This window comes from Anolis sagrei, chromosome 1, assembly GCF_037176765.1.
Source record: "Anolis sagrei isolate rAnoSag1 chromosome 1, rAnoSag1.mat, whole genome shotgun sequence".
Classification (NCBI taxonomy): Eukaryota; Metazoa; Chordata; class Lepidosauria; order Squamata; family Dactyloidae; genus Anolis; species Anolis sagrei.
In genome coordinates, this window is record NC_090021.1 from 238,635,373 (window position 1) to 238,655,044 (window position 19,672).

The window sequence follows — 19,672 nt, forward strand, 5'->3', positions numbered from 1 at the left end:
AACACAATTGTGAGGTCAGGAGTATTATGCTCCAAAACTCTGTCTGTCTGAATCCGGAAGTTCCAGAGGAGTTTGGCGTGTTATTCTCTGTAACTTTTTCTGGCTTGTGATCCCACCAGTTCTTTGTCACAGGCAGATGGTATTTGTGGCACAAGTTCCAATTAATCATCTGAGCAACGGTGTTATGCCTCTGCTTGTAGTCTGTCTGCGCAATCTTCTTGCAGCAGCTGAGGATGTGATCTATTGTTTCATCTGCTTCCTTGCAGAGTCTACATTTGGGATCTGTTGTCGACTTTTCAATTCTGGCTTTGATGGCATTGGTTCTAATGGCTTGTTCTTGGGCTGCCAGAATCAGGCCCTCCGTTTCCTTTTTCAGAGTTCCATTTGTGAGCCACATCCATGTTTTTTCTTTGTCAATTTGGCTCTCAATTTTTGCCAGAAACTGTCCATGGAGTGCCTTCTTTTACCAGTTTTCTCTTCTGCTCTGGATTGTGTTTTTACGGTATTCCCTCTTTGTCTTTTGTGCTTTAAGCAGTTTACTACTATTGACTTCCCCCAATGTTGGTTCTTGACTGCCTTTCACATAATCTGCCAGTGCGTGTTTCTCTTCTTCTACCATTTGTTTCACTTGCAGAAGCCCTCTGCCTCCTGATTTTCTGGGAAAGTAAAGTCTGTTGACATCACTACACGGGTGTAATGGGTAGTGGATTGTCATCAGTTTTCTGTTTTTCTGTCCAGATCATCCAGCTCTGCTTGTGTCCAGTTCACAATCCCAGCAGTGTACCTAATGATGGGGATGGCCCAGGTGTTGATAGTCTTGATTGTATTTCCACCATTTAATTTGCTTTTTAAAACCTTTATGACTCTTTGGACATATTCTTTGCTGACCACTTGCCCATGCTTGAAATTGTCCAACTGTAGTATGCCCAGATATTTATAGGCTTCAGTCTGATTGCCTTTTATGGTTTGTCCATTTGGCATCTCTATGCCCTCGCTGTGTGTAATTTTCCCTTTCTTTAATGCCACCGTGGCACATTTGTCTAGGCCAAACTCCATACTGATGTCAGTGCAGAAGATTCTGACTGTGTTGGTCAGTGACTCGATTTCAGTTTCTGATTTTCCGTAAAGCTTTAGATCATCCATGTACAGTAAGTGGGAAATTTTGGGTAAATTTCTTGGTGTTTGGTAGCCTAGGTTTGTTTTCTGTAGAATTACTGACAGTGGGATCATTGCAATGATGAACAGCAGTGGTGACAGTGAGTTGCCTTGGAAAATTCCTCTCTTGATGTTAACAGTTCAATAGCTTTCGTTGCCCATGAACAACTCAGTTTTCCATTGTTTCATTGCATTTTCAGTGAACTTTCTAATATTTTCACAAACCCCAATGACATCTAGACATTTGATAATCCAACAATGTGGTAGAGAGTCAAATGCTTTTTTGTAATCAATCCAAGTTGTCTAGAGGTTTGTTTTGCGGCTTTTGCAATTACTACTACTACTACTACTACTACTACTACTACTATTCAGACACATAGCTTTCCAAAGGAAGGTGTGTGCTTACACTTTAAATACAGTACTGCAGAACTGCTGATCCAATGCAGTCTACACCCAGTCTCCACTAGTCCAAACCAGGATGAGCATGGAGAGCACAAGAGACTGTTTAGAAGTGAAACACTAGAGAATTGTCAGGCTGAAATTCTATGCATGGAGAATGGGGAACTTGAAGCTCTCCAGATGTTGTTGATCTGTAACTCCCATCAGTCATATTCAACATAGTAATTGGCAAAGGCTAATGAGAGTTTTATTAGCCTTCACTTGCTGCATATACTTTTCTGTTAATAGGTCATATTTAATTTAGTGGGATTTACTTCTAAATCTATATGACTGTACTGTAAAATATTATTCCCTGCTCCTACAACTTTCTATACTTCCTATTAGTATTAAATTCAGCAATCAATAGTATAAGTAGCCACTTTCTTCTAACTTTTCCACATCCCACACTTCCCTGCTACTAGAGGAAGTTTTCTCAGTCTGCCTAATGATAGCGGTAGCCTGACCTGTGACCTGAGTCACTTTGCATTGCTGCTATTTCCAAATATGTAAATACATTTAAATAAGAAAATATTTGTTTGAATACCTTTTCTTTCTCAGTTTATGTTATAGAACAATTTTCAAACTTTAAAGCAGGAGCTGAATTAGCCAAGAGAATTGTCTAAATAACAAATTATTATAGTGGGGGAAAATGAGCTTTCTAACTACTGGCTGTTGCCTATAAAAGATATTTTGAAAGAGACCCCAGGCCACCTGATTACTATAAGTTGGAGACTTCTGAGCTATCACTTAGTTCCATCACGTTAATCTCACAGGTGTGGATCCAGTCAGCTCATAGCAGAATATGACCAACTGAATTCCTAAAACATCCTTCCTGTTAGAATTGGAGCACTGTTCTGCTATGGTCACCAGGGCTACAAAGACAATAGAAGGTGCAAGAAGACTGGAAACAAGTCTTTCCACCACTACCCACAAGACCTTCAGTAGCTTCATTATAGATTCTGACTTTAAAATGGTTATAGATTATTTTTTAAAACTCACAAATTCTCCACGCTGGCCTGAGAACATTTGGAGCTATAGTCTAAAAAGCTTCCCAAACTCTGTGATGTTGATAGGTTATGATCTCATCTGTCCAATTAGGCTACAAGTTCAAGAATGAATGCAGATAAAACACAAGAGTTCTGTTAGAATAGATCATACCGTACAATGGGTCCATCTAGCTCAACCTTCTGTTTGAAGTTCTGAACCACTTGCCTCTGGGAAGTCCATAAGTAGAACATTATAATTGCACCATCCCCATGCTCCCCAGTGACTATTATTTAGAGGTATACTCAGGGGCGGCTCAACCCATTACGCAAAGTAGGCATTTGTAGTATAGTTGATTTTGCCCAGGGATGCTCTTGAGGCACTCTTGGGGAAAAATAGACCTTGACATATGTAAGTTGTAGTTACTGGGATGTATAGTTCACCTACAATCAAAGAGCATTCCGAACTCCACAAATGATGGAATTGAACCAAATATGGCACACAGAACTCCCATGACAAACAGAAAATATATATCAGTGATTGGTTCGGGGGGATACTGTTTGCTTACTGTTGAAAATTACCTAGGGCTGCCTCTTGTGTGTGTGTTTTGAGCCTTGAAGTTGTCTCTGCCTAATTGCCAACCCTATTATAAGGTTTTCTTAGTAAGATTGGTTCAGATGTTGTCTCCTAATGACTTTGTGGCTGAATTGGGATTTGAACCCAGAGTCCTACTCGACACTCAAACAACTACACTACACAGGTTCTACTGCCTCTGCTACTAGAGGGAACACACACACACAGAGACACACAGGTAGCAACAAACAGATGGGGAAACTTCAGAATTATGACATTTGAGGGTCAAGCAACACACAGTGTTACATCCATAGAACTACTTGTTCTTTAAATAGCAGTTGTAGGGAATGGGAAAGAAAGATTGGTATTCTGATAAACTCCAACTGCCCTGATTTGGCAAAACATTCCTGATTAATCATCTGTCATCCCACTTTCAACTTACAAATGAAAAACAGGACATGTGAGGCCAAACAACATTAGAGCGAGGTCAAGATGACAAAAGTTATTAATGAGGAAAATGAACATGGCTGATAGAGGTTGAAGCAGCTTGCTTCTGTCTGAGTCTACTGGGAAGGGGATAATTCTGTCCCTTCTTCTCTTTTCTAACCCTCCTCTGCTGCATTGATTTAGTGCCAACTAGTTTTGGACCTTTGTTGCTTGATTTCAGCTCCACAAAAACCATGGGTTTGGAAGCCGGCATGTCAAGCTCCTCAAAGGACTGAATAAGACACAGATAGGACAAACCCAAAGAACAGAGGCTTTATTCTCCCTTGGCCAAAAGAGGATGTCGGCAGAGTCTGTGCTTCAGGGACTGACTTCATAGAATCATAGAATCAAAGAGTTGGAAGAGACCTCATGGGCCATCCAGTCCAACCCCCTGCTAAGAAGCAGGAATACTGCATTCAAATCACCCCTGACAGATGGCAATCCAGCCTCTGTTTAACTGAATGCAAACATAAAGAAATATTTATACCATCTGATAGCAGCTTGGAACAAAGGACGTTATCCCCCTGGTTGCTGGTTAGTCTAGAAGATTGTGGCTGGCTAGGATCCACTCCCTGATAGGTTCAGGAATACCATCCACTGTCGCTGTTGATTGGCTCTAGGCATGGTGGAAAAATTAACAAATTGTCATTGCTCACTTTGAAGTTTTGTGGCTTTTGATTGTTACACCTCTCGTGGGTGTATGAAGGAAATAGTTACCTCCTCCTCTGCCTGTTCAGAAGAACCTTCTTGCATTTGTTCAACAGGCTGAGTAGTAGTAGCTCCTTCTAAGGATGCTGCTTCAAAACTTAATTGAGGGAGTTGCTGGGCACTGCTAGGCTCCACCTCAACTGCTGAGCCTTCCACCAGCATCTTCTCGTCTTCTTTTTCCAAGATATCCATGACATTTGCAGATTTCAGGGTCCAATTTGTGGTCCTGGTGTTTTGATTTGCAGTAATTTAAGTAAACTGATTATGAGAGGAGAAAATATTAGGAATGTTTTTAAAGGAGCTGGAAGAGCAGAAGTTCAGAGTTTTAATCAGGCTTGGGCCTGCCAAATCAGGACAGTCAGAAGGTATGCAACCATGTATACCTTGCCTCTCCCAGTTCTGACTATCATGAAAAATTTACTGTGTTTAAAAAAGAAGTCTTCATTTCAACAAATTATGAGCAATAACCACCACAGTGTTCTTCAGCTGAGGTTTGCAACACTGTTTGTTACATTTTAATTTAAAGAGGATACAAAGGGGTTTATGTCCAGGTATATGAACACAGGACTACAGCCTGATTATTGTATTGTCAGCTTCAATTTATATTCATAAAATGCAGTGCTGACATTTAATTTCATTTTGTTCTTCTCCTCACCAACGCTTTGGAAATACTGTTCCCCCTAACGGATTCCTCAAACATATGGTAGGCAAATAATAAGACAGAGAAGGAAGAAGAAGAAAAAATGGACAGTAATGTAAATTTGAAAAAAGGAAGCATATTGAAATCTGTCAGAAATGGCATAAAGTAATATTGAAGTTTGCACTTAAGAACAAACATTTGCAACACCTTCGTGTATTTTACATTGTAGAGCAGAGAATGAGCACTTCATTGAATGTTGGTTGCCATTTGTATCAAATGCCAACACGAATGATTCATATCATATGTTGACAGCATAACATTTTGCTCAGCTTCACTCCACGTACTGGGAGGAGGTGTTCATAAAATGTTAGAACACAGTCTCATGACTACACCGTTGTGTATGGCTATCTTTTAAAACTTATTTGCAACCGAGTCCCTTTGGGGAGAGGGGGCGGGTACAAATAAAGTCCACCACCACCACCACCACCACCACCATCATCATCATTTTGTCTTTGAGGCCCATTCTGTTTGGAGGTCAGATTTTTGATTCTGTGTTTTGCGTGCATAACCTTGAAATGCTTAATTTTAAAACTAGGGTGAAAAACCTCTAGACCTCCAGATATTATTTTTTTTACTATAACAGTGCAATTTTATTTTTAAGGTTGACTACTTAAGTATATCGTAATCATTTTAATTTGTAAACAGCCTAGAATCCTAGACTTGGGGGGAAAGTGGGGTATACTGATAACAACAACCCTCCGGAACAATAGGGATCAGAGAGAGGATAGATAACACAAGAAGGCAAGCAATAGCAAACAAGCAAGGGATCACCATGGAAGCAGATGGAAATGAATTAGAAATCCCTTTTCTCCTCCAGTCCCAACATAGCTGCTGCTGGATTCCTTATTGAGCTCTTGTATCATTACAAAGGTTTGCTAAGTTAGAGTCCCAGCTAGGAGAACAGAGCTTCAAGGTTGGACACTAGTCCAGGGCCTCTGTTTTGCATTACTCTTCACCAAGAGGCCCGAGCTTCAGGTCTTCCTGCTCACAACTATTTTGGGCTTTTCTTTAGAGCCAAGATGGAAAGATAAAAGATAAAAGATGGTGTAGAAGAAAAAGAGATGTTGCTACTGTCACCTGTTCATCTGTAAGTTCCTGTAAGCAAATTAACATGAACAAAGTCCGCCCTACTGTTAGGCAGGATGAGCCAATTGCTATGGCCATCTAAAGCTCCATGGCTTGTTAAGCCCTTCCTTCTACACTTGTCTCTGTGGGAGACGAAAGGTGTAGTGAAAGCTTATCAGCTTTCAATTGGCACTCCACACAGCCTTCTCTACATTGAATGGGGAGGAAATATCTTGAGTTGGTCCTGATCAGGTAAAAACAGATGAAAATCTGGATTCAGTGGTAATGAGGAGGACAAATGTCTCACAAAAACCACAGCTGGCACTTTGTAATGGTTGTTCAAAACCTTAAGGCAGGGCTGAGACAAAGGCTACAAAATCAGAGGTCCTAAGCATAAGCTATGTTTTGGCAAAGTTGCCACAACATGAACGCTGGTGTCCTTTCAGTGTTTTACCCAAGGTGTCCATGCAGACCTGAATGCAGCACAAGTAAGAAATTGAGAACAACTCAGGCAACTCCAGCTTGGAAGGCAAGATAAAAAGGTTCCTGTCAGTAATGGAAGTTGTTACAGAAATGGAGCTGTTAAATTATAAACAAAGATAGGGTTTCATTTGGCACCCATTATGTAGTTACTCGGAAGGTCTCTCTCTTCCATTCCCCGAGTTTCCCTGCATTTTACCTAGCTTGGTAATAATTGAAAGTGACAGGTGGAAATCTCAACAGCTAACATCACATTTCCTTGGCTCTAAAAGAAAAGAGCAAGGAAGAAACGTGGTAAAAGATTAGAGATTTTTTTCCTTAAAGCCAAAGATCTGCTCAGCAGCAGAATTTTCATCTGTTTTATTCATTTTCACATTTTGGTTTATCTTCCTCCACCCCAGTTACTTGGGTCAGGGAGGCTTCAAATAGATTTCTGAATATTAACTTTTTCTGTACTGTTGTATTTTTGAGTTTCTATGTTCCTCTACATCAGTGGTTCCCAGCCTGTGGTATATGGACCACCAGTGGTTCCCAAGAACTAAAATATGGTCCGTGACCTCACTGTTACTACACCGTTGCAATGAGAGCTACTGGTCTAACAAAACCCTCTTATGGTGCTGAGGCAACATGGACGTTAGGAGGGGAAAGTCTGACTCCCCACGAAAGGCGCGACAACAAGCCTCCTGACTGCTTTTCTCCTCGTCCCCTCTCCCCCTGAGCAGAGCCGTTTCATGTGGCACCTGGAAGCAGGGGCACCTTGGTATCTTCATTTTTAGGCCTATTCCTGGGGTTATTTGGGGTGCAGATTTAGGAAATTGTGTGTGTGTGTGTGTATGGTGTCAGGAGTGACTTGAGAAACTGCAAGCACAGTGTTTAACTTCACTGCCATAGCACAGTGTTTAACTTCATTTCTGCATTGAACAAAATGCAATAGGGAAAGCATCATTTGCTACACATGAGAGCTTGGAAATGAGATATTATGTTGTCATTGTGTTGTAGGAACAGGAATACTGTTTCCTTATAAGGATGTAGCCAGGAAAGACAGTTTAAGTGATTAGTTTATGAAGCTCTGTGGTGAAATAATAAATTGCACATGTGTTAAAAGAACATAACAGACTTTTGCCAGGGAACTGCATTGGTTTTATTGGCACTGTTTATACAACCAATGTCTTAACTTGCTTTAAATATTACCAACAGTTTAATTAGTTTAAGTAATATGAGAATATTTACACATTTTCAATACTATGGGCAGTTGGACTTTTGTATGCTTGAACTACAACTATATTTATTTTAGCTAGTAAGCCAGCTTGAGTTTAGATTTAGGTTTATCTAGACAACATTATCTAACAAAATTTGAAAAAAATTCTCTCTCTGGTTTGAAAGTGTTATTTCATGTTTAATCGTGTGGTACTTACTTTGAACGTGGTTGTTATGCTCCAGAAACTTCATTTTTGTGGCTGCCACAAACTATGTTGAACTGCTGGGTTTTTGTAGGTTTTTCAGGTTGTATGACCATGTTCTAGAAGCATTCTCTCTTGATGTTTTGCCTGCATCTGTGGTAAGCATCCTCCCAACCTGTGAGGCTGCTTGCCACAAATGCAAGTGAAACATCAGGAGAGAATACTTCTAGAACATAGCTATACAACCCAAAAAACCTACAACAACCCAGTGATTCTGGCCATGAAAGCCTTTGACAATACATATGTTGAATGGGTTGAGACTGTATGCGATACTCATTGAAAAACTATAGCAAAACATGCTACAGGATGTCTTGCAAAAAACAAGTTTTTGCAGCTTAATACACCTTTTCCATGTTTTAATGAAAGAACCAATTAGGAAATGACATTTATAATCCAAGAACAATAACCAATAGCGAAATCTTTCTTTCTGTGTTCCTTAAGGTTCCATCAAAACAAGGTGCCTGAATGTACAAGATGCCTGAAAAACAGCCTGAGGTTAAGAAGATAAGCCAAGGAGTCTGTCTGGGTGATCGAGAAGATCAATGATAGCAGGGCTGAGGTAAAAGTACAACATGGTCAGGAGCAAGTGTTACAGATCAGTTGTCTGCAACAGGAAATTGTGGCACAGCTGCTAGATCTGGCATCCTCAAACAGCCCCCCCCCCCCCCCCCACCAGCAGCTTTTGGGCCTCCAGCTCTGAGAATTCCTGGCCATTGAACAAGCTGGCTGGGGCTTCTTGAAAGTAGCAGTTTGAGGATGCTAGATTTATAACCCAACTTCTCACCTGTTCTTTGATTATTGAGTGTTTTTCTTTAAAAGATAGCTAGACCTCCTGAGCCCTTCCCTTCCCTGACATCTATCAATGCAGATGTCTCTAAGCTTTCTTCTTGAACTTGCCTGGCAGGTTGAGGTTGAGAGACAACACATTTCAATGTAGGTTTTAAAAATATCTATACAAACCACCTTTAGCACAGCCGCTTAATCACCAGCAGCAATAGATCACACCAATTGAAAGGTTGGCAGTTCAAAGCCTGGGTTGGGGTGAGCAGCTGACCTTCAGCCTAGCTCACTGTCCACCTAAGCAGTTCGAAAACAGCTGTGAGCTATGAGCTATGAGTAGAGAAATTAAGCAGGGAGGTATTTTACAGCACCATAAAAAGGAAATACCAGAAAATGCCAGCAATCAAAGAAAGGAGGAAGCCTGTGATCAAGGGCTCTTTCTCATAGAGGTTGGAGCAACAGCACCCCCATGTGGTCAGAATCGAGCACAACCTTCAGGATGGTGAAGTTGGGAAAATGCTACCTCTCTCTGTTGTCTGTCCTGTCTAAGGGCATTGAATCTTTGCCATGTATGTGTTCTGTGATCCGCCCTGAGTCCCCTTTCAGTGCTGAATGCCAAAACCTCTGGGGACCCACAGGTTGAGAACCACTGTCATAGAGAATGAAGCAACTGCGCCTCCCTGTGGCTGGAATCAAGCACAACCTCTGAAATGCATAAGTTGGGGAAATGCCCATATACCTCTATGTGTTGCTTGTATAGTTCCCTTTGGGGTGAGAAAGGCAGAATATAAATGCTGTAAATAAATAAATAAATAAATAAATGCCTTTACTTGGGGAACCCAATGGACACTTCCTGCCTAGAACACGAACACAACTGGAGCCCTTCTGGCAAGGTGACCCGGGCACTGCAGCATCCCCTCCTCGCTAGGGAAAGAGAAGAGTGGGGGGGGGGGCGCACGCACCCTTCTTTTGCTTGTAGGTTTTTGCCCCCCTCTTTCTTGCACGTGGCTGGGAGAAGGCGGGGGGGGGGGTGGGGTGAAAAAGCCAAGCAAGGGGTCGCTTCGGCCCCTCTGGCGTTCCCTCTCTCTCTCTCCATTGCTCCGTTGCTCAAGGGGGTCTTGCAAGGCTCCTCGTCAAGGTGGCCGTGCCCTTGTGCAGCCTGGAAGGCAGCCCCTCTCTTGGCTGCAGCAGGGGCTCGGGGTGTGGGGGGGGGAGCCTTCCTCTGCCCTGGCTCCTCTTCCTCGCCACACCCCCTCCTCTGACCTCGTGAGGAGAGGCGGGAGGGGGGCGTGCGCGCGCGCGTGTGCCCGAGGAGCTCTCCAGGCATTGCAGGGGACGCGGCGCTCCTCCGTCTCGGGCCTCCTCCCGCGCCTCCAGCCCCTCGCCGCCCTCGGCCTCCGTGGCGGACCCTGGCGCGGACGGAGCACGTGGGGCTGGGCTTGGCTGCTGCTCCCGGGCCCCCCTCCCTTCCCCTCCCGAAGAAAGCCGGCTAGCCTTGGCCGAAAGCAAGCCAAGCAAAGAAGGAAGGACGGAAGGAAGGAAAGGCAAGGAGCCCTCCGGCCGGCGCGGCGCTCCTCTTCCTCTGCAGCCTTCTCGGGCCATTAGCGCTGCGCCAAACTCCGGCCAGGTAAGGGGCCACCAGGGCGAGGAGGACGCAGCTGCTCCACCACCACGGCAACCAGGCGTTTGGCGAAGGAGGCAGAGGAGGGCTCCCTCCCTCCCTCCCTCCTTCCTTCGAGATGGTTAGGGGCACGGGCATGCCTTCCCATAGCAAAGCTCCTGCTCCCCTCCATGGCATTTTCTGGCGTTTTCTCCTCTCGGGGAGGAGGGCCTGGCTCTCCCGATCTCCCCCTTCTGCTTCTCCCTACAGAAATCCCCCTCCGGTCCCCAACTTTCTAGGCTTGCACTAACCCGAAACTTCCTCTCTGCCTCGAAGAGATACAACTGGAGCACCGCAAGGAAGGCGAACGCCGCGGGAAAGAGGTCCGCGCTTCCCCCTGCCTGCCTGCCTGCCTGCCTGCCTTCCTTCCCTCCCTCTTCCTCCCTCCCTCCCTCCCTCCCTCCCTTCCTTCCTTCCTTCCTTCCTTCCTTCCTTCCTTCCTTCCTTCCTTCCTTCCTTCCTTCCTTCCTTCCCTCCTCTGCTTCCTCAGGCTCAGGCGAGGGGCTTCGGGGCGGGAGGAGGGCTCCTGTTTGGGACCCGCTCCTCTGGCGGTCCTGTGCTGACACTCCCAAGGCCCCCCTCCCCGACAAAAGGACCCCCGAGATCATGTTTGGTTTTTTGTGTCAGGAGTGACTTGAAAAACTGCAGGTCGCTTCTGGTGTGAGAGAATTGGCCGTCTGCAAGGACGTCACCCAGGGGACGTCCTGATGTTTTTGATGTTTTACCATTCTTTTGGGAGGCTTCTCTCCTGTCCCCGCATGGGGAGCTGGTGCTGACAGAGGGAGTTCATCCGCGCTCTCCCCGGATTCGAACCTGCGACCTGTCGGTCTTCAGTCCTGCCGGAACAAGGGTTTAACCCACTGCGCCACCGGTGGGGGTTGACCTTCTCAAAGGGGGTGAGAGCTTAGAGGGCTAACCTCCCCAGCCTCCCTAGGATTTCCCTTCGGGGAAGCTGGGAATGCTGGTGGAAACCCCAACTAGACCAAGTGCCCTCCTTGGGGAAGAGAAAAGGGTGCAGAAAAAGACAGGGATCAAGGGGGGCAGGAGATGCTTGGACCCCGGGGATCCCATAAGGGAAAGGGCGGCCTCTTCCAAAACCCGTATTTGTGTGTATGGTTTCCAGTCCCCGTAGTATTCCTTCCGTGGCTTGTTCTTTCACTATTTTCGCCTCCTTCTTCTTCTGTGAATGGGCTTTTTGTGCCTCTCCCCCGTTCCCGATCCTTTAAGGCTGCCCCTTTCTCTCTTTCCGTGAGCCAAGGAAGCTTCCTCTTGATGCCCAGGGTTCATCTTCTTCGGGCGGGAGAAGACTTTCGCTGGCGCCTCTTCTTGGAAGCGCGGCGTTTCCTGGAAGTTTCCGCCTCCCGGCTGGAAGCATCTCAGGCAGGGCTTTTGCTGCGGGCGATTCCAAGAGGTCTTCCCCACTCCCCCTGAACGAGGGAAAGAGACCCAGGAATGGGGAAAAGGCACTGCTCTGCCGCCCTCCTGTTGTGGAGACAAGGGGAGAAGACCCGCACTCTGTCTCTTTCATGTATTGTCGAAGGCTTTCAAGCGGCTGAGGGGGAAAAAAAGAAAGGGCCTGAGGTCTGAGGATGCCGGCCATAGATGCAGGCGAAACGTCAGGAAAGAATGCTTCTGTACGTGGCATACAGCCTGGAAAACTTACAACACCTCTGGGTCTTTAGTTTGCACACTGTGTGGTGGTGGGAGGGTGGAGAAGGGAAGGTATGGCTGGAGGTGAGGAAATGACCTCCTGTTCTCATTGCTGGGTTTCATCCCTGGACTGCACAAGTTTCTTGTGTCTTCAAGTCTCCAGTCCTCAATGAGTAGCTAGACTAGAGATAGGATTGAGCTTTATTTATTTATCATATCAGGAGCAAACCAAGGATGCAGTTGTAATGTATTTAGAAAAACACACAATATTTAAAAACTTGGCATTATATTAAATATCCTTTGACCAGGAGCTGGCCACTTGGAGTACCTCTGGTGTTGTTATAAGAAGGTCCTCCATTGTGTATGTGGCAGGGCTCAGACTGCATTGTAATCGGTGGTCTGTGGTTTGCTATTCTCTACACTCGCTTGTCGTGGACTCCACTTTGTGGTCCCATTTCTTAAGGTTGGCTCTGCATCTCGTGGTGCCAGAGTGCAGCCTGTTCAGCACCTTCCAAGTTGGCCAGTCTTCTGTGTGCCCAGGACGGAGTCTCTCATTTGGTATCAGCCATGGATTGAGGTTCCTGGTTTTAGCCAGCCACTTTTGGACTCTCGCTTTCTGAGGTGTTTCTGGAGTATCTCTGTAGATCTCAGAAAACTATTTTTTGATTTAAGACCTTGGCGAGGATTAAGCTGAGGGATTCCTTTCCCCACTTTGCCATGCATACTTTCCCAAAAGGGCTTTGTCTTTCCTCCTCCTCCTTGCCCTCTCTCCTCCCCCTTTGAAGATGTAGTATGGGAATCTCTGTGAGGGAACTTCCTTTTTAAAGGTATTTTTATTGCCCTGGGCTTGGCCATGTCGCCTTTCACCACCATTGTCTCTTCTGCCTTTCCCCTCTTCCAGTGAGGATGCACATTTTGCCTCTCCTTTTAGGCAAAATGTAGCTGCATTGATTTTTTGACTTTTTACCTTTTTTACCTTTCTTAGAAGATGAGACTCAATAAGCTAGTTAGCTCCAAGACTTTTTCTATATAGAATGTATTTCTGTTACTTCAATAAATATTTTGAACCTAAAGTTCTGACTGTGCAATCCTAAGAAATAGAAGCTTATCCCAGCTCATCACATGAGTTTCTGCTGGTTATGAAGTTTACTTCTGGTACTCAGCTATATTTATGGTAGAATCTCCCCAACTGAGGGTTATTTTTTGAGCCTAACAGCGTAGATTCCCCAACAGCTGGCCACAAGTGTATAGAACTGTAGTCCTTAAGAAGACTGATGTTGATAGTGTTTACCTACCCCTGTTTTAAGATATATTTCAGAAGAAGGCAATTACAAACCACCTCTGAATATGCCTTGCCTCAGAGAATCCCATAAAATGCAGAGGGCCACCATAGGTCTACAGCAAGCGTGTCATACTCATTTTCATGGAGGCCCACATCAACCTTATCATTGCCTTCACCGGGCCATTGAATCCATGGATAGAGAATCCCTGGATGTAGAGGGCCAACTATATATTATTTTACATAGTGACCAGTGCTCTTTAGTTTTTACCCAGTTTGGGTCCCTGGTTGTTATTGGATGACAACTCCCATCACTTTTGATTGTCTACCATGCGGACTGGGGATAATGGGAATGGTCACCCAACAGCACTTTTGTGGTTCTGAGGTTGGGGAAAGGTTAAAGGACATTTGAAAGTCAGCCATCCCATCCACAAGATTTGTATCTAAATCCAAACCTCACTATCCGGACCAAACAGAACAAGCTGCAGCCTTCCAGATGTTTTACTACGTCAAAACACCCATCAGCTCTAGTCATGATGTCTAGTGATGGAGTTGTAGTCTAGCATCTGAAAGGTCACATAAGATGATACGGAAGGCCCGTTTCAGCCCCCAAGACTACATGTGGTCTACAGGCCAACTGTAGGCAAGCAGGTAGGTAGTTCCTTCTTTGTATTGTCAAAGGCTTTCATGGCCGGAATCACAGGGTTGCTGTGAGTTTTCCAGGCTGTATGGCCATGTTCCAGAAGCATTCCGGGGGAATCCTTTTTTGAGAGGTGTTAGCTGGCCCCCGGTAGCACAGTGAGTTAAACTGTGCTGACAGGACTTAAGACTGACAGGTTGCAGGTTCGAATCTGGGGAGAATGTGGATGAGCTCCCTCTATCAGCTCCAGCTCCTCATGCAGGGACATGAAAGAAGCCTCCCACAAGGATGGTAACACATCAAAACATCTGGGTGTCCTCTGGGCAGCATCCTTACAGACTGCCAATTCTCTCACACCAGAAGCGACTTGCAGTTGTCTCAAGTCGCTCCTGACATGACAAAAGAAAAGAAAAGAAAAAGCTGGAATGTCTGGAATTTCCGTTTTCAGAGTGTTATTCTTTATTTACTGTCCTAATGTTAGAGTTTTTAAATACTTGTATCCAGATTCAATTCCTTCCTTGCTTCCAGCTGTTTTCTCCCTACCTCCCCGGTCCACTTGGGCTTATTTTCTCCCCGGAGACACAGGGAGCATTCCATTTCCATTCTTGCTGGTTTGATTTTTTTTTATCTTCCTAGGAAAATCAGCCTGCCTTTTTAGAAGTTAGCATGTGTAGTGTGTGGCATGAATAATGAATTGCATTGTAGAAATGGTAATATATTTCTCATGTATAAATCAAGGATGTATGCTGTGGTGGCAGTTTTAGAAAATCTGTTAGGTAGTTTTGGGCTTTTAAAAAAATCCAATGGTGGAGGGAAGAATTAAAGTCCATTAAAGTGCTAAATTACATAAAAGCTTTATTGTAATGACTGACTTTAGATGTCATTCCACTCTCTTTTGAGAAACCCTTTGTATGTCTGGCATTTTAGCCATAATACTTCATTATTTATTTACGTATTTATTTTGGTATTTCAGCCTTACTGCTACAATCTCAAGGCAGACACATGGGCAAAGTTTTTCCATTTCATACCCATAAGAGCCCTGCAAGGATGACAGATGGTTACTGAGTAAATGCCATGGTTGAACCAGATTTTGCTGATCAAAATCTCAACCTCTGTGCTATAGTCAGTTTTTATAGTATGTGCACAAATATTGAACAAGATAAAACATAATTGAAAGCAATTACAATAAAAGTGGCTTCATGCCAGCTCTTCTGGCCCTCTTTCTCACCCCCCTGCCCAATCTCCCACAGGTGATTTTGTGGTAACCATAAAGCACAGGAGTGGCAGTGATATGTGTTTTGATAGTGAATGAACCTTCTTAAGGTTGCAAGCTAGTCATCCTGTATTTACATGGAGTTAAATGTTGTTGAAAGTGTTGCGTCTTATCTCTGACTAAACATGAATAGAGCTGTGTAGTAGGGCTGGTCAATTCATTTCGTTAATTCGTAATTCGTTAAAAAATTCGTTAATTTTTGAATTACGAAACGATTACAAAACTTTTTTTTTAACCTGGAAGTGTTTTTAAATATCGAAACGGCAGGCGCCAAAAAATTTTGTATTTCCGTCCATTTCGGAAATACGTAAGATGGCCGCCTGCCGATGCTTGCTGGGAGCTCTCCTCTCTCGGCGCCAGCTGAGCAAGCGAGCGAGAGGGCGAGCGAGAGGGGCGAGCGAGCGGCGAGCGAGAGGGGCGAGCGAGCGGCGAGCGAGAGGGGCAAGCGAGGCATTCTCTCCTGACGTTTTGCCTGCATCTATGGCAAGCATCCTCAGAGGTAGTGAGGTCTATTGGAAGTAGGAAAAAGGGTTTATATTTATGTGGAATAATGACCAGGGTGGGACAAAGGACTCTTGTCTGCTGGAGCGAGGTGTGAATGTTTCAACTGACCACCTTGATTAGAGGGCCCGCCAGAGTGAGTGCCTGCCTTCCCTCCTTAATAATAATTTTAATTTCTCCTCCCTATTCTACTAAATTAATAATTAAATTTAAAAAATATTTAAAAAATATTGAAAAAAAGGGCGCCATCTTTACAAAATGTTTTGTAAATATTTACAAAATTTCGTAAATACCGAACTTTTTTTTGGAAAATTTTGTAATTATTTTAAATATCGAAACAAAAAAAACCCCCAATTACAAATCGATTTTAGAAACAAATTTTTGCGTTGTTACCCAGGCCTACTGTGTAGTGCTAGAAAATCCTTTGTGAAATGCATTGTTGAAGGCTTTCATGGCTGGAATCGCTGGGTTGTTTTGAATTTTCCAGGCTGTATTTATTTATTTATTTATTTACTTTACCTCAGCCCTTAGGCGACTCACAGCGGTTAACAACAAGAACAGCAAAAATTCAATGCTACAATAACACGGTATAAAAACAGTTAACATCATAACACATTATACAATAATATACAATTAACAACAATAGCCATTCACTAGCGTCTCATCACTAAAAACATGATCCAGATCCGTCATCCATTGTTCCATTCCTATGTTCATTACACTCATTGCACTGACTATTCGAATTGAGCCCGGTACCAAATCGGTAGCCAGTGGAGTTGGCGTAACAGGGGGGTTGTATGCTCCCTGCTTTCTGCTCCTGTTAGAATCATGGCTGCTGAACGTTGGACTAGTTGAAGCTTCCGAGCCATCTTCAACGGCAACCCCACGCAGAGAGCATTGCAGTAGTCTAAACGGGATGTATGGCCATGTTCCAGAAGCATTCTTTCCTGATGTTTGTCGGATAACCCCGCGTCGGGACACCGGGCATCCTCAGAGGTTGTGAGGTCTGTTGGAAACTAGGCAAGTGGGGTTTATATATCTGTGGAATGACCAGTATTTAAAAACTCTAAAATCATAACAGTAAATCATAGAATCATAGAATCATAGAATCAAAGAGTTGGAAGAGACCTCATGGGCCATCCAGTCCAACCCCCTGCCAAGAAGCAGGAATATTGCATTCAAATCACCCCTGACAGATGGCCATCCAGCCTCTGCTTAAAAGCTTCCAAAGAAGGAGCCTCCATCACACTCCGGGGCAGAGAGTTCCACTGCTGAATGGCTCTCACAGTCAGGAAGTTCTTCCTAATGTTCAGATGGAATCTCCTCTCTTGTAGTTTGAAGCCATTGTTCCGCGTCCTAGTCTCCAAGGAAGCAGAAAACAAGCTTGCTCCCTCTTCCCTGTGGCTTCCTCTCACATATTTATACATGGCTATAGAACAACACTTTAAAAAACAAGGGAATTCCAGACAAGAAACAACCAGGGTCAGCTAATCACTTCCCTACAAAGGATTCCCCCCAAGCAGTAAGAAGCCAGACCTTGAAACTGCTAGGCCATTAAATGCTAATCAAGGTGACCAATTGCAACATTCACACTTGCCTCAAGCAGACAACAGGTTTTTTTTCTCCCAGCCTGGACATTTCACAGATATATAAACCTCACTTGTCTAGTTTCCAACAGACCTCACAACCTCTGAGGATACCTGCCATATTTGCAGGTGAAATATCAGGTGAGAATGCTTCTGGAACATGGCCATACTGCCCAGAAAACTCACACAACCCTTTGTGAAATGCTATATTGTTTAAAAAATAAATCAGAATGTGGAACCTGATGGATTACTTATATATCATCTTCACAAAAGAGTCCACAAAGGTTAGGAATACACAACATTTTCTGCTGTCCAAATACACTGCTGTAAGTTAATTTTTTCCCAGCCTAAAAGGAAAAAAAGAATTAGTTGTTTTTCCAATACAGTTTGACCTCTGCATCCAGAGATGCTGCATCCACAGATTTCACCCTCCATTGCATGAATAAAAAAAATCAAAGTCAAGCCTTGATTTTGTTGTTTTATGTGAAAGACCCAATTTACTATGCCATTGTACACAATTTTGGTATCCACGAAAGGTCCTGGAACCAAACTCCAGTGAATACCAAGGGTCCACTCACTGTATATCACTGTTGTCTGAAGTCTTTCAGAAATAGAGTCTAGCCTACCTGCCACAGCCAGTGTGGTGCAGTGGTTTCAGAGCTGGACTACAATTCTGAAAAAGCCACTACATGATAATGGAAACTCACTGTGTGACCTTGGACAAGAAAAAGCCTTAGAGGGAGACAATGACAAACCTATGAAGGAAATCCTATGCTATGTTCTCTTTAGTATCGCTGTAATTGAAAATGTCTGTAACTACAACCTTGATGTAACATGCAAGTGATTATTTATGAGCCAAATATACAATTATGAATGTAACTGTAAAAAAAATAGTAATAAAGCTCAGAATCAGAGGATATACTTCTATTGGCTATCTGCATGTCATTACGAAAGCTTTGTTTGAATAGCCCATGGTCCTAGAAGTGCAGTAAATCGTTCTCCTTTTTCTCTGCAAAGCCTCCTGGGGAATCTATATTTCACCTCTGCTTGCCTGTTAATGAGGCTGCAGCTTAAATTGCTACCCATTTTCTGTGGCTGTCTCTGTTCTGTCTCAGATTATACAGTTTACGCTACTAACCAGAACCAGATTATACAGGTTCTGGTTAGCATCGTGAAAATGAAAATTTGGGATGGCCTCAAGAGTGGACTTAGGATCCCACTCAAGCAGATTGATTCTCTACTTCCTGAACCACCACTCTGTCAAAAAAAACAGAGAGCAGGCACAATGAAAAAAGGCACAGTATATAAAAGTGTCTGCATCTCCTCATTTATATCACCAGATTTCTGAATGGAGAGACATTGCCATGGGGATATATTTTGTAAAAAATAAAAAAGTAGGTGATGGTTAAAGCTAGGAGGTGTCATTTCTGCTCCTTGCTTTTGTGCTAATCCATTTAGTTGAGGAAAGATTCTGCAAAGGTCTTCTGTTTGGTACATTTATTTAGGAAATGTCATGGTTATCAGGCCATTTTAAATGTATTCAGTTTTAGATAGTTCTATCTCTCCTCTAGCATCAGGCACATAAATTTACCACTAGAAGACATAGCATATAAATACATTTCAAATGAAAGCATGGAGAGTAGATGTGGATTTTCCTGTACTGCTACATAAAGGTTGTAGATTTGCTTTCCTCAGCAAACAATAGAAACTGGGGACACCATTTCATTAAAAACAAAAACTGTTAATACTGGGAAACTAGGCTACATTACATTAGGCCATTTATTATTATTTTTGTTATTTGTGCTTCAAAATCTGAGGTGCCATTTGAGGCACCTCTACTGCTTCTGCTGCTACAGTTTCAGATGTAGCTGCCAATGATGGTAAGATCGCAAATTGGGGGCAGTTCCAGACGGGACTTTAATTCAGGTCCAATCGGGTTTTAAAAATGTGATTGGGTCTGCATTACAGTCTACACATCAGACAAGCATCTGTGCTTTCCTAGGGGGTGGGGGTGATGTTCAGATGACCTTCCGGCAGGACACCTGGACACAAAAGAAAACTTCCCAGAAAAGCCTTAAAAAGAAAAGAAGAACTTACCTGGCTGGCATATCCCTGCTGCTCACCCTCCCCGGGAACTTTGAAATGATTCACCAGGGGAATTAGGGTGGGGCCGGAGTGATTTCCCTCCTCCCCTTGCACCAGGAAAGGGACAAAAGCAGGAATATGCCAGCCGGGGAAGTTATTTTTTCTTTTT

At 43.8% G+C, this 19,672-nt stretch overlaps 1 protein-coding gene across 1 annotated transcript in view; it reads left to right on the forward strand.

Annotated features, from left to right (window-relative positions):
- Nucleotides 1-10,116: 10,116 nt before the first annotated feature.
- Nucleotides 10,117-19,672, forward strand: part of SYT12 (synaptotagmin 12) — a 99,332-nt gene continuing 89,776 nt past the window's right edge. Inside the window, exon 1 of the mRNA XM_060770029.2 lies at nucleotides 10,117-10,456. The gene's annotated coding sequence lies outside the window, so the exon portion shown is untranslated. The remainder of the gene's footprint in view (nucleotides 10,457-19,672) is intronic.